This window comes from Podarcis raffonei, chromosome 18 (genome assembly GCF_027172205.1).
Source record: "Podarcis raffonei isolate rPodRaf1 chromosome 18, rPodRaf1.pri, whole genome shotgun sequence".
In the NCBI taxonomy this organism is placed as follows: Eukaryota; Metazoa; Chordata; class Lepidosauria; order Squamata; family Lacertidae; genus Podarcis; species Podarcis raffonei.
In genome coordinates, this window is record NC_070619.1 from 1,580,472 (window position 1) to 1,594,353 (window position 13,882).

Sequence of the window (13,882 nt, forward strand, 5' to 3'; positions counted from 1 at the left end):
CAGAGCCTCAAGGGCCACTGTGGTGACTTGTGTGCAGCAATAAGGCTGCTGGCACTTTTGCCGAGCTAAGCAGGGTCCAGCATGGCTTCAAACTGGCAGGGCTGGATGGCCCTCAGGGTCTCTTCCAACTCTGCCATTCTGCCAGTTGAGCCCCTTCTCCTCTCTCTCCTGCCTCGCAGGATCCAGGCAAACCTCCAGCGAAGCCCAAGGCAAAGAAGTCCCCCGGGGGGAGAAAGAGGCCCAAATCCTCAAGAAACAGAGCTCTTCCAAGGCCCTCCCGGCAAACACACCCGGTGCCCGCCAGAAAGCTGTGTCTAAGGAAAGCAAGACGGGGGCCGAGGACGAGGGGCCCCCCAGGCAGAGGCCAAGGCGCCTACAGCGGCCAAGAAAGCCAAGGTTGACCAGGGGTCCAAGCCCCCCAGAGCCAAAGGGTTTCTATAGTATCGTGTATTTTAAAATGGGGTTTTAGAGGTTTTTAGGGGGTTTTGAATGTTTTATGTAGTTTTGTAGTAGTTTTATGTAGTTTTGTGGTAGTTTTATGCAGTTTTTATGCAGGTTTTATGTGGTTTTATGTAGTTTTTTCAATTTCATTGTCCTGCATGGGACAGTGACAATAAAGATATATTGTATATTGTTAAGGGGGAGGGGGAGAATCCAGCCAGCCGGGGCCCCAAGGAGGCCTGAGGGGCCAGATTCCGCAGGGAGGGCAGGATGGGGGCACATGGCTGTCCAACGCGGCACCCTCCATCCGCCTTGTCCAAGGGAGAGGAGACCCCTTTTATGGCGGGGGCTGCCCCTCCACCTCTGGCACAACGTCCCCATTTATGAATGGACTATTTATGAAGCAAAGACCCTGTTTTTAAACACCGTGTCATTTTCCAATAAAGTTCAGAATGCAGCAAGTTGTGACCTCAAATGGCTGTGATACAGAATTTAATTTGCTCTCCAAATTAAATGCCACCATAAAATGCTCCGGGGATGGCATATACTTATATATGCCCGAAGAATCTGTCCCAGCATTTTTATCTGTGCATATCCCCAACTCTGCATATTCCCCCTCCCTCCTCCCTATGTTAATCCTGTGTAACCCAACCCTTTCTTGATATATTCATGATGTAACTGTGATGTATTGATGATGCTTCTGCACTGTATCATGGGTAAGGGAGGGAAGTTTTAAATGTTCATGTCACCCCATCCTCGGGGTTCAATCTCGCCTTGAACCTGTTGCGCAATAAACGTGGATCTTCTGCATCTTGCTCCCGTCTCCGGCTGCGCTCATTTTGCTCCGCAGGGACTTAGTCCGACGAGCTGGGTGGCAGAGCAGCCTCGCACCCAGATTTTACCGTAACAGCTGCTTGTGCAAAATGGCTTCTCCGTGCATGGGGAGGCCTGACCCCCTCCCAATGGGGCCCTGATCCTATGGGTGTGGCAGTTTCTGTGGCTGGCCATTGTGAGAGCTGGGGGCTGGGCTAGACTGGGGGCTTTGGGTCGTCTTGTGCCTTTAGGGAACCTCCAGGCCCAGAGGCAGTCTATCTGGGCTCCCTGGTGCTAACTGTGTTTGGCGACTGTGAGAACAGGACCCTGGGCAGGGCAGCTCCATTCCTGAGAGTGTGGTGCTGACAAGGCCAAGGTTGCAGGCTCCGTTCCCATATTCCTGCATCACAGAGGGTTGGACGGGATGACACTTGGGGTCCCTTCTGATGATTCTTTGATCTGAGCACAAGAGCAACTCTTCCCTCCTTGTGGTTTCCAGCAGTGAGGATTCAACTGTGGAGGGGAGATCACATAGCTGAAGCGTTGGATGACCCCTGAGGGTCGTCTAGCAAAAGCCCCTGCAAGGCAGGAATATGCAGTTGTCTCTTACGATGACTGAATCTGCAACCTTGGCCTTATCAGCAGCCTTTTAACTAACTGAGCTATCCAGGCTGATATTCATCTGTTTGCAATCTCAGCCGCCTTGATGCAGAGTCAGGCCATTGCAGCTCAGTACTGCTGGCACTGGCTGAGTGGCTCTCCGGGGTCTCGGGTTCACAGGGCATTCCCAGCCCGGGGGGGGGGATGCTGAACACAGGGAACCCTTTTGAATGCACTGGGAATGTCCCCCTCTGTGCCCGAGATGCTGCAAGTCTAGAGGGAGAAAAGGCTTAGCAGTTCCCTAAAAAGCATTTTGGGGGGGGATGGAGAGCTGCCCCCCCCCAGCCTGGGCCAGAGATCTGGATTGGTTGGAGGGGCATGAGAATCCTGCCCTTTCCCCCTCCTGGCTCCCTGTTTCTGGCGCAGGTGGAGATTTGAGAGCCGCCCTCCCGAGAACCCTGCCTGCTTTCCTCTCTGTCTTTGTCCCCTGCAGAGATAATGGCTTCTAGCAGCACCAGGGAGGGTGCCTGTGATGGGCAGCGTGACTCACAGCCATCAAGAACACTCACAAGGAGAGAGAGGGAGGTGTATTCCCACATGCTTTGCTGTCAGAAAGGCAGACTCGGCACCCATCGGGGTGAGTCAGCACCCCAGGCCAAGCTGGGGAAATCACCCAGGCTGCCCCACCCACCCACCCACAAGGCCCTTAACTGGGGGGTGCGAGTGAGAGAACGCTCAGCATTGCCATGACTTCATTGCCAGCATCCTCCCAGGGTGCAAATGCTCCCAAGGCACCAAAACTGCGGTTCCTGCATTGCAACCCCTCTGCCGTTCTAGGACTCTACAACAAGGAAGCCTTTGCTTCGAGCGGCTGGAGGGGAAAGCCTGCCTCTCGCTTCTTTACTTGCAAACCTTCCTGCTGCCTGGCAGGGCTGGAGCAGGGCCAAGTCCCTACGTGAGAGGAGGAGGGAGCAGCTGAGGGGGAGCGACTTTGCATGCGGAGGCCACAGAAGCAGTGGCAGAAGTGGATTTCTGAAGCCCTGCCCTTTCCTAGGTGAATGGGCAGCCGAGCCTGGAGACAGAGGCACTTTATGACCCATAAACGCTGGGTTTAAAAAATGCACGCAGCACAAATCTTTTCAGAGTTAGGCCTAAGTCAGCTTCTGCAGACATTGAGAGCTGCCTCTTCTCTCTGCCCCCTTCCCTGGTTCCAAGGGGCTGGAGGGAGGGTGTGATCCTGCTCCCATCTCCAACCACATGGGTGAAATCTGGAGGACTCGCCTTAGCTGCTGAAGCAGGGATAGAATATCAGAGTTGGAAGAGACCCTGTAGGTCATCTAGTCCAACCCGCTGCAATGCAGGAATATTTTGCCCATGACCCTGAGATTACGGCATGTAATGCCTTAAGAGAGAATATTATGAAAATGATATATAGGTGGTACATGACACCAGTCAAGCTCGCAAAAATCTATCACTTGCCCGATAATAAAAGTTGGAAATGTAAAGAAACTGAAGGTACATTCTTTCACCTTTGGTGGACATGCCCAAAGATTAAGGCCTTCTGGGAAATGATATACAATGAATTGAAAAAGGTATTTAAATATACCTTTCTGAAGAAACCAGAGGCCTTCCTCTTGGGCATTGTCGGCCAATTGGTGCCAAAGAAGGACAGAACTTTTTTTTTGTATGCAACAACAGCAGCAAGAATACTCATTGCAAAGTATTGGAAGACACAAGATTTACCCACCCTGGAAGAGTGGCAGGTGAAGGTGATGGACTACATGGAACTGGCAGAAATGACTGGCAGAATCCGAGACCAGGGAGAAGAGTCGGTGGACGAAGATTGGAAGAAATTTAAAGACTACTTGCAGAAATACTGTAAAATTAAGGAATGTTAAAATGATGTTGGATGGAAAATAAGTGGTATTGGTAAAAAGTTTTACAAGAATATGCAAGTATGGCTTGATAACGGTTAAAATATATATTTACAATAGGTGATGATATTGAGCTATGAAAAATGGTAGAGGGTAAGGATTTGCTGAAAGGACTTTTTAAATGGGAATACAAAAGGGGAGGTGTGAGGAGGTCAAAGAATTAAGAAAATGAGACTAAGGACTATTGAAAGATGGAGTTAACTTTGAACTTTTTCTGTTTTCTTTCTTATATTTTGCTATTATGATTTTTTCTTTTTTATATATACTTTTTCTATGTCTGTTTTTTCTCACTTTTTTCTTTAGTTTGTTAATTTTTTTATTTTGTATTGTGTGATTATATGTTTGTGTTTAAAACTTTAATAAATATTTATATATAAAAAAAAGAAATATCATGCAAACTCTGCTCCACCTTCCAAGCCCTCTCTGGCGGAGGAAGAGGAGGGCGGGGAGAACACACTGTCCCCGGCAGCGCGATCCCGGCAGGGTGCCATCGCGGCTGCCCCCCCGCCTGCGCTGGGCACCCGCCCCTGCAGGTGGCACGCCCCGCCCCCAGGATGCGTGCCAGCCCTGCCCCCGCCTGCTCTCCGCCCCCCCCCCCCGGCCGGAGCATGAAGCTCCGCCATTGCCAGCCCTGGAATCTTTTTTGCATCCTGCTCAAGAACTACTGCGCAGGTGAGGAGGAAGCAGGGAGAGGGATGCAAGGCGACAGGGAGAGAACAAGGAGCCCCGTCTGGTGCCCAACTCCAAAGATGCCTGTCAGAGCAGCAAGGCAGGTTCTTCTTCTGTTCTTATGGAACCTGCAGAGACATCTGGCCCTGTTCGCCTCTACCTCGCTCCATTCATATTTCAGACACTGTGATCGGTCAGTATATTGCAATGTTTCTCTGGGGATAGAGCACAATGTTGAAAGCCAGGCGTCACCCAGTCCCAGGGCCCATCTTCAAACACAGCCTGGAAAGTCGCCCCGAGCCTGTGGCCGGAAGTTCTTCCCAGCCCCAAAGAGCCTCACAAAGATGTCTGCCAACGTGGCATGAAGGCTGGCAACATTGATCCCGCCATGTGGGAAGACCATGCTGAAGACCATGGTGCCTGGAGACAGGCAGTCAGGTGACCAGAGGAGGAATGGCCACTGGGAGGAGCCCAGAGAGAAGAAACGCCCTGGCACTTCTGCAGCAGCAAAACTGCCTTCCTCTGCCCCGGCTGCAACAAAACACGTCTCTCCCACATCAGTCTCTGCAACCCCAGCAGACACTGCAACCGTTCAAGGGCTTGACCTCAACCCCCTCAGGAACTCCTCCATTGTCTCTCGAGACAGACGGAGGCCAACAACTTCTTTTCTTTCTTTTTTTAAAATTATATTTATTAGAGGTTTAATAGTTACAGAAAAAAGAAAAAAGAAACAATAAAAAGTTAAACAAAACAAAACAGTACCTTACAATACATCATAAATAAAAAGAAAAACAAAAAACAATACAGCAAAACAACAAGAAAAACAAAAACATTTAAAAAACACATCCAATATTTCCGTATCTTTACCTTTCATTTACTTGTTTCATCGACCTCCTCACACCTCCCTTTTTTGTATTCTAGTTCAATTAGCTATTTCAGCAAATCTTTTCCATCTTTCTCAATTTTTGTTCTATAATTTATCTTAACACAATCTAACATTAAATTTTCCACTTTGGCCCATTAACAATCTATTTTTACTTAATTCTTTATAACATTTCTGCTAAAGCCATATAACTTCATTCCAGCATCCTTCTAACATTCATTAATTTTGCAATATTTCTGTAAATATACTTTGAATTTTTTCCAATCTTCTTCCACCGACTCTTCTCCCCGGTCTCGGATTCTGCCAGTCATTTCCGCCAATTCCATGTAGTCCATCAGCTTCATCTGCCATTCTTCCTGGGTGGGTAGAGCTTGTGTCTTCCAGTGCTTTGCGATAAGTATTATTGCTGCTGTTGTGGCATACATAAAGAAAGTTCTATCCTTCTTTGACACCAATTGGCCGACCATGCACAGGAGAAAGGCCTCTGGTTTCTTCAGGAAGGTATATTTAAATACCTTTTTCATTTCATTATAAATCATCTCCCAGAAATTCTTAATCCTTGGGCATGTCCACCAAAGGTGAAAAAATGTGCCTTCAGACTCATTACATTTCCAGCATTTATTATCGGACAAATGGTATATGCCATCAAATGCCAACAGTGTCCTTCAGCTCTCTATATTGGACAAACAGGCCAAACCTTACGCCAAAGAATAAATGGACATAAATCGGACATCAAGAATCACAAGACAGAGAAACCAGTAGGAGAACACTTCAGTCTCCCAGGACATTCTATACAAGATCTCAAAGTAGCTGTTTTACTACAAAGGAATTTCAGAAATAGACTGGAAAGAGAAGCTGCTGAATTGCAACTCATTACCAAACTTAAAACCATGGAGAGACCTGGTCTGAACAAAGACATTGGATTCTTATCTCATTATACATGACAAAGCCATTTTTCACCTTCTCACCCCTTGCTTTTTCCCGTAAGACCTATTGCAGTCGTTAAGAGTCGTCAACAGGCTCATCACAGCTATCTGCCAATCACCCATTCCCACCACCCTTCTGAGTAATACCCCTCCCCACCTTCTCACTATATAGAAGGATCTGGCAACTTCTGTTTCAGTGTATCTGAGGAAGTGTGCATGCACACGAAAGCTCATACCAAGAACTAACTTAGTTGGTCTTTAAGGTGCTACTGGAAGGAAAAAAAAATTTTTGTTTTGACTATGGCAGACCAACACGGCTACCTATCTTTTCCTGTGATGTATGTATGATGTTTCTGGGGGTGGTCTTCATCTACAGGGTGGAATTTCAAAAGTCTTTATAAGGGTATGCACACTATTTTTCTGGGTCCTCCTCCTTTCCTGCATGTGAGGGGAGCACCCTGTTGCAACAGATCGAGAAAGATCAAGCTTACTAGCTGCTTTGCTTCTCAATATTCTCTGGTTGGCCTCTGTTATTTTCTCCTACCAATAGGGAACCTATGTAAGGACTCTATATGGGCTCTTGGATACCCCATAAGGGAAAAGGGCATATTTTTAATTACAACAGATGGCGACCACGCACGAAGGGACTTTTGGTTACCCGGATTCTGGAAGCGAGGAAGGACTGGTGGCCCAGCGCGCACCAGGCAGTTTGCCAGGAGGAATAACCAGTCCTCCATCGATCCCAGGCTCTGGAAATAACTGGAGGTCCAGCGGGGTTAACCAGAGGAAGCAACGCTTGATCAGGCCGGCCTTAAACAACCAGTCAAGAGATCCCGGGATCACCAGGAACAGCGCATGCGGAAGTGAGTATAAGTAGGAAACACGGGTAGTGGGTTGGGTTCTCTAAACCACAGCAACCAAAATTCTTTAACTCTTCCTTTTCCCTTCAAATCTAAACTTTCTACTTTTTTCCTCATCTAACCCTTAAAAATTGCCTTCTCCTCCTTTCTGTCCTCTCGAGCCCTTCGGAGTATGCCCAGGCAAAGGTTGTGTGTGACTTCTTTCATTTCCCTTCTACAGTCACTTCTTTCACTTACCGTATTTTTCGCACTATAGGACGCACTTTTCCCCCTCCAAAAATGAAGGGGAAATGTGTGTGCGTCCTATGGTGCGAATGCAGGCTTTCACTGAAGCCTGGAGAGCGAGAGGGGTCGGTGCGCACCGACCCCTCTCGCTCTCCAGGCTTCAGGAGAGCCCCACCGCCAGCCCCACAAGCTCGGGGGACAGCGGGGAGGCGGAACGCCGCCATCCCGCTGTCCCCCGACTTGGCTAGAAGGCTGGCGGGGGGGGGGGGAGAAGCCTGCTCCTCCCCGTCGCCAGCCCCGCAAACTCGGGGGACAGCGGGAGAGGCGCAGCGCGCACTTCCTGCTGTCCCCCGACTTGGCTAGAAGGCTGGCGGGGGGGGGGGAGAAGCCGGCACCTCCCCGTCGCCAGCCCCGCAAACTCGGGAGACAGCGGGAGAGGCGCAGCGCGCCCTTCCCGCTGTCCCCCAACTTGGCTAGAAGGCTGGCGACGGGGAGAAGCCGGCTCCTCCCCGTTGCCAGCCCCGCAAACTCGGGAGACAGCGGGAGAGGCGCAGTGCGCCATCCCGCTGTCCCCCGACTTGGCTAGAAGGCTGGCGGGGGGAGAAGCCTGCTCCTCCCCATCGCCAGCCCTGCAAACTCGGGGGACAGCGGGAGAGGCGCAGCGCGCCCTTCCCGCTGTCCCCCGACTTGGCTAGAAGGCTGGCGACGGGGAGAAGCCGGCTCCTCCCCGTCGCCAGCCCCGCAAACTCGGGGGACAGCGGGAGAGGCGCAGCGCGCACTTCCTGCTGTCCCCCGACTTGGCTAGAAGGCTGGCGGGGGGGGGGGGAGAAGCCGGCACCTCCCCGTCGCCAGCCCCGCAAACTCGGGAGACAGCGGGAGAGGCGCAGCGCGCCCTTCCCGCTGTCCCCCAACTTGGCTAGAAGGCTGGCGACGGGGAGAAGCCGGCTCCTCCCCATCGCCAGCCCTGCAAACTCGGGGGACAGCGGGAGAGGCGCAGTGCGCCATCCCGCTGTCCCCCGACTTGGCTAGAAGGCTGGCGGGGGGAGAAGCCTGCTCCTCCCCATCGCCAGCCCTGCAAACTCGGGAGACAGCGGGAGAGGCGCAGCGCGCCCTTCCCGCTGTCCCCCGACTTGGCTAGAAGGCTGGCGACGGGGAGAAGCCGGCTCCTCCCCGTCGCCAGCCCCGCAAACTCGGGAGACAGCGGGAGAGGCGCAGCGCGCCCTTCCCGCTGTCCCCCAACTTGGCTAGAAGGCTGGCGACGGGGAGAAGCCGGCTCCTCCCCGTCGCCAGCCCCGCAAACTCGGGAGACAGCGGGAGAGGCGCAGCGCGCCCTTCCCGCTGTCCCCCGACTTGGCTAGAAGGCTGGCGACGGGGAGAAGCCGGCTCCTCCCCGTCGCCAGCCCCGCAAACTCGGGAGACAGCGGGAGAGGCGCAGCGCGCCATCCCCCTGTCCCCCGACTTGGCTAGAAGGCTGGCGGGGGGAGAAGCCTGCTCCTCCCCATCGCCAGCCCTGCAAACTCGGGAGACAGCGGGAGAGGCGCAGCGCGCCCTTCCCGCTGTCCCCCGACTTGGCTAGAAGGCTGGCGACGGGGAGAAGCCGGCTCCTCCCCGTCGCCAGCCCCGCAAACTCGGGAGACAGCGGGAGAGGCGCAGCGCGCCATCCCGCTGTCTCCCGACATGGTTTGGAGGCTGGCGGAGGGCTTCCTCCTCCCCCAGCCCCGCAAGCTCCCAGAGCGATGCCAAAGCTGCGCGCAGCTTCGGCATGGCTCTGGGTCCCGTTCTGGGGGAGGGGGAAGCTCAGGCTTCCCCCGCCCCAGCCCCGCGCCTGGCGGGGGGGGGAAATAAAATTTTTCCCCTTTATTTCCCCCCCCAAATCTAGGTGCGTCCTATGGACCGGTGCGTCCTATCGTGCGAAAAATACGGTAATTCTGTTTGCCGACCTAGTCTCTCGGTGGGTGTCCAGAAAAAGGTCGTGCTTTTTCTTCTGCACTGAAACTATAACTCCCAGGTGCAGCCGCACCTCTGCCATGGCGATCTTTGTTAGAGATGACCTGTGAGCAGAGAACGCAAGGGCACCTGATTCCTTTCCTTCTTTGTCATTTCTGAGTCCCAATCTGGCACTGCGCTACGCAAGCGTCCAGTAGGGAACTCTCAGGTTAGATTGTAAGAGGCAGGAGGTTGCTGTGGGCTCCCTGGCTGAGAAATGACCATGGGGGGGGTTGAGATCGCTGACCGCACTGTTAGCTTAGTAGCCAGGAAAGGCCAACAGCTGTACCAGCCTAGTAAGTCAGGCCAGACGAACGGCGGTGTATCACAGTACTAATTCTTGGAGTTGTCCAAATTGAGTCTACTGTGGGTTATTTATTGTGTTTCCTGAAAAGTGGGGATAAAACCCTGACTGCAGTATAAAAGTAAAAGCTGGCGCTATTAAAATTCTTAAAATGGGTGCACCTCAATCAAAAGAAAAATAGTCCTCAGGCCCCTGGCATGAAAGAAGCCCAATTGGTGCTTACTTCCCGCCTGGACTCTGACAGTCCCCTTTAATTTGTGTTTAAGAAACGTTTTTCCTGTGTTTAAATTGTACTTAGGTAACATCCAGCAGCTGCTTATCTTAAATGTGCCATCTAAAATAAAAATGCAAGCTTGCTCCAAATTCTAAATCTAAGGAAGCCATGTTGAGCCTTATCAATCTTAAACAAGACAAAATGGAGAATGAAGTGTGCAAATGTTTGTTATTTGAGAGAGGCTCTAAAAGAGAGTTTTCCTTCCAAGTGGTAAAATCCTGTATACGTGCTACTTGTGTTCTGAAAGGAGAATTACCCCACCTCTTCCCTCTATAGTTTAAGTGAGGAGGGTGATTTTGCTGCAACTTTTGAGTTTGTGAGTCTACATCCGTGTTCCAGTCTATTTCAGTATGTGCTGCGAAGTTAACCTAATGTTTCTGCTGCAAAAGCCTAGTTGAGCACAATGCTCTCTCAAGCTAAAATGCAGTGTATGTATTTCATTAAGCATATGCCTATGAAAGTATGGTGTTCCTTCTAAGAAAAATATCTGAGTCCAGTTTTAACTTTGATTTGGTTGGACAGAAGTTATTGTAAGGCTCCTGATATGAGTCTCTATAAGACTTCCTGGCCTCTTTTCTTAGAAAATGCCCCCCCCCTTGTTTCATTCTGTCTCTTTCAGGGTTTTTTCCCTTCTCCTTACTTCTGTGCTAGGTAAATTTACTCCCGAGTAAGCTTCCTTTAAAGGAAACTGCAGGGGGGGGGCATAGATTAGGCTTACTACAGTGGTGCCCCGCAAGACGAATGCCTCGCAAGACGAAAAAATCGCTAGACTAAAGGGTTTTCCGTTTTTTGAGTCGTTCCGCAAAACGAATTTCCCTATGGGCTTGCTTTGCAAGACGAAACGTCTTGCGAGTTCTTGCGAGTTTGTTTCCTTTTTCTTAAAGCCGCTAATAGCCGCTAATAGCCGTGCTTCGCAAGACAAAAAAAACGCAAGAAGAGACTCACGGAGTCTTGCGAGGCACCACTGTATTCCTCTGCAAGTTTAGGAAAAATTGTTCACTTTTGAATTCCTTTTAAATCAAATCTATGGCTGTTTTAACTATGCTTTATAAGAGATCCTCTCCCTATATTAGGAAAAATGTTCACTTCAATCTTCCTTTAAAGATCATTTCTCTAGGAACTTGCACTCTTTAGTCTAAGGAAGTAAACTCTCACTCAAACTAGCTTCAAGATCTGCTAAAAGGGTTCTGTATAAAGTTGGGTACTTTTATTTTCCTCTTCATTAGTACATGATACATGATAGGAGCATGGCTTGTGGTCTCTTCCCCAGTTGTGTCTGTGTACATAAGTATGTGTGTGTCTCTCTGGTAGTACAAATCTTGCTATGAACCCTGTATTTTAGGGTTGGACTAGATGACCCCAGGGTCCCTTTCAACTCTCCCAATTTGTGGCTGTGTGGAGGGCCATGTGTCTGCAAGCATGTGATGAGTTGAAATTCAGCCCAGCTTTGCTCTTTGTTTTTAAAAGGGGAGAGGTGAAAACCGTGATGTTTTTGAAGCAGAGCTGGCAATATCAAGCATTTGAGTGATTACAGTGTTTATCATTTTGTCTATTATTTACAAAAATCAGACTTAAAAGTCTGTTCAAAGTCAACTACAAATACAATTGTGCAGTGTGCATAGGAATTCATTAATTCCCCCCCCCCCCAATAGTCCGGCCCACCACAAGGCCTAGGGACAGTGGACCGGCCCATGGCTCAAAAAGGTTGCAACTCCATCCCACTCCTACTTCCCTGCAAGCCGGAGCAGGCTGGGGTGGTCGTGGCGGCGCATTGAACTGTATCCCCCCCCCCCCGTGGTGATTTTCTTGTGTCAAAATGAGAGTACCCCTAAACATTTTTTAGAAAAAAAGCACTGCCTTATACCATAAAATTATATATCAATGGCAAGATAATTTTAATGAAGAATGTAAGGCAATAACTTTTATGAAGGATTATTTATCACAACAGAAGTCATACAGAAGCGTGAAACACACAGAAAAACTGATATACAGGTTAAACTGCCACTTTGGCACTTTGCGAGAAATAAGTGGGTTTTGGGTTGCAGTTTGGGCCCTCGGTCTCTGGCCTAACCCTTCTACAACTGATCCGATTTCTCCTGTAAAAATACCAAACCATTTTATATGTAGCGGGAACTACACAGAATCATAGAATTGGAAGGGTCAACTAGTCCAACCCTCCTGCAATGCAGGAATCTCCACAAAAGCATCCATGAAATAGGGCCTCTCAGTGGAGCCTGTGAGCCTGGAGTGAATCCTCTTCCTTTCTTAAAATATTGTGTAGTTTTGTTTTGTTTTTATTTCCAAAGGAAAAAGCAATTTGTTTTTGCAGGCACTTTCTGGGACTTGAATCTGTATTCATAGAGAGTTATTTTGCAGCAAAAGGAGGATCTTACGCTCTGTTGCTTTTTCATCTCTGAATGTAGTCTAGGAGGAGGCGGGAGCCCTGAATGTGTGCTGCAACAGCAAGAAGGATGCTGGAGGAGGAAGCAGGAAGGGTGCGGGGCGAGTTCAGATTCTGAGAGGTGCCCAGCAGGGCTCGTAGGGCAACTATAGTGGCTTGGAAGGGCAGGAGGTAAACACAAATACAATCAAGTGGTGATACAATTGAATGAGTGCTTTATCCAGTCATTTTAAAAAAAAATCTCTTAGGTTGCTTTTGGTTTAGTATTTATCTTGTAAGTTATCTGTTTGCATGCGTTTCCAGGTGAACAAGGAGGAGTACCTCTCCTGCGGGTCGGCGACCCCACAGCAGCCCTCCCTTGCCTCCGCAAGTCTGGTTTTATTTTTCTTCATTCAGCTGCCGGACAACCCAGCAGCCTGGCCCGTTTGCCAGCTGATGTCACAAAGTGCTGCTTTGCAAGCAAGCCTGATAATGCCCTGCAAGGGGGATGCCTGTCAGATGACAGTGAGAGACCTGTAGAGAAGATGGATTCTCCAGGTAGGAGGCCTAGAGGAGATGAGTGGCAATATTATTATTGTGAGGTGATGCTATTACAATTCCAAAGGGAATGTCAAGCAGGGAGGGAGGGGGAAGAGAGAGAGTGGAATTCTGGTGGAGACGGAAGATGGAAGGAGGCTTGGAAAGGGAGTTTGAACGGGGGCGGGGGCAGGTGAGAGTCGGTTGAGAGCGGTGGGTTCTAGAAGGGGGCCCGAGGGGGGGGGCTGAAGCTGAGCTGGACACAGCCGCCATCACTCTGAGCATGTGCAACTTGGCAGCAGGAGGATTCCCTTTACATGGAGCCATGTAACCTCTTCCTTTTTTATTTTCCTTTCTGTCTCCTAGGACATAAAAGGTTGCTGAGACGGCAAACCATGAAGGAGGCTGGTGTGCCACTGAAAGAAACATTGGAGATTGTGGTAAGTTAATTCCATGGGGAAAGGGAGTTTGAAGGGGGGGGCAGGTGAGTCAGTGGAGAGCGGTGGGTTCTAGAAGGGGGCCCGAGGGGGGGGGGCTGAAGCTGAGCTGGACACAGCCGCCATCGCTCTGAGCATGTGGCCGTTCAATGCCGAAAGAAGGGGGTCTCTCCCAACTTGGTGGCAAGAGGATTCCATTAATTCCATGGCAAGAGGTGAGCCATGGAGCCAGGGCTTGGCTTTGGAGTATTCAGGAAAGGCGCCTAGCAGGCTTCAGCTTGCATGGGGCAGGAGCCTGGTGAAATTACTTCCGAATTATTTCTTTGCGCCATCGCTGCACATGACCCTTCATCGAAAGGGTCCTGCCCTGAGGGGCTTACAATCTTTAATAGGGCACATGGAGGGAACAGGGAAAGGTTGAGGTCCAGGCTGGATCCTGAGTCTAGGTCTCTGAATTTAAACTTTGGGATTCCCGGACATTTTCCCACCTGTAACCTCTTCCTCTGTTTTTTATTTTCCTTTCTGTCTCCTAGGACAAAAAAGGCTCCTGAGACGTCAAACTATGAAGGAGGCTGGAGTGAATCAACCACTGGAGATTGTGGTAAGTTAATTC

General features: G+C 50.1%; 1 long non-coding RNA gene across 1 annotated transcript; it reads right to left on the reverse strand.

Annotated features, from left to right (window-relative positions):
- Nucleotides 1-7,285: 7,285 nt before the first annotated feature.
- LOC128405680 (uncharacterized) lies at nucleotides 7,286-13,504 on the reverse strand. The gene is made up of 3 exons (XR_008328339.1): nucleotides 10,878-13,504; nucleotides 9,273-10,628; nucleotides 7,286-7,358 (listed from the first exon to the last, which is right to left on the reverse strand). It is a non-coding gene; the product is annotated as an uncharacterized LOC128405680 (long non-coding RNA).
- Nucleotides 13,505-13,882: the final 378 nt, after the last annotated feature.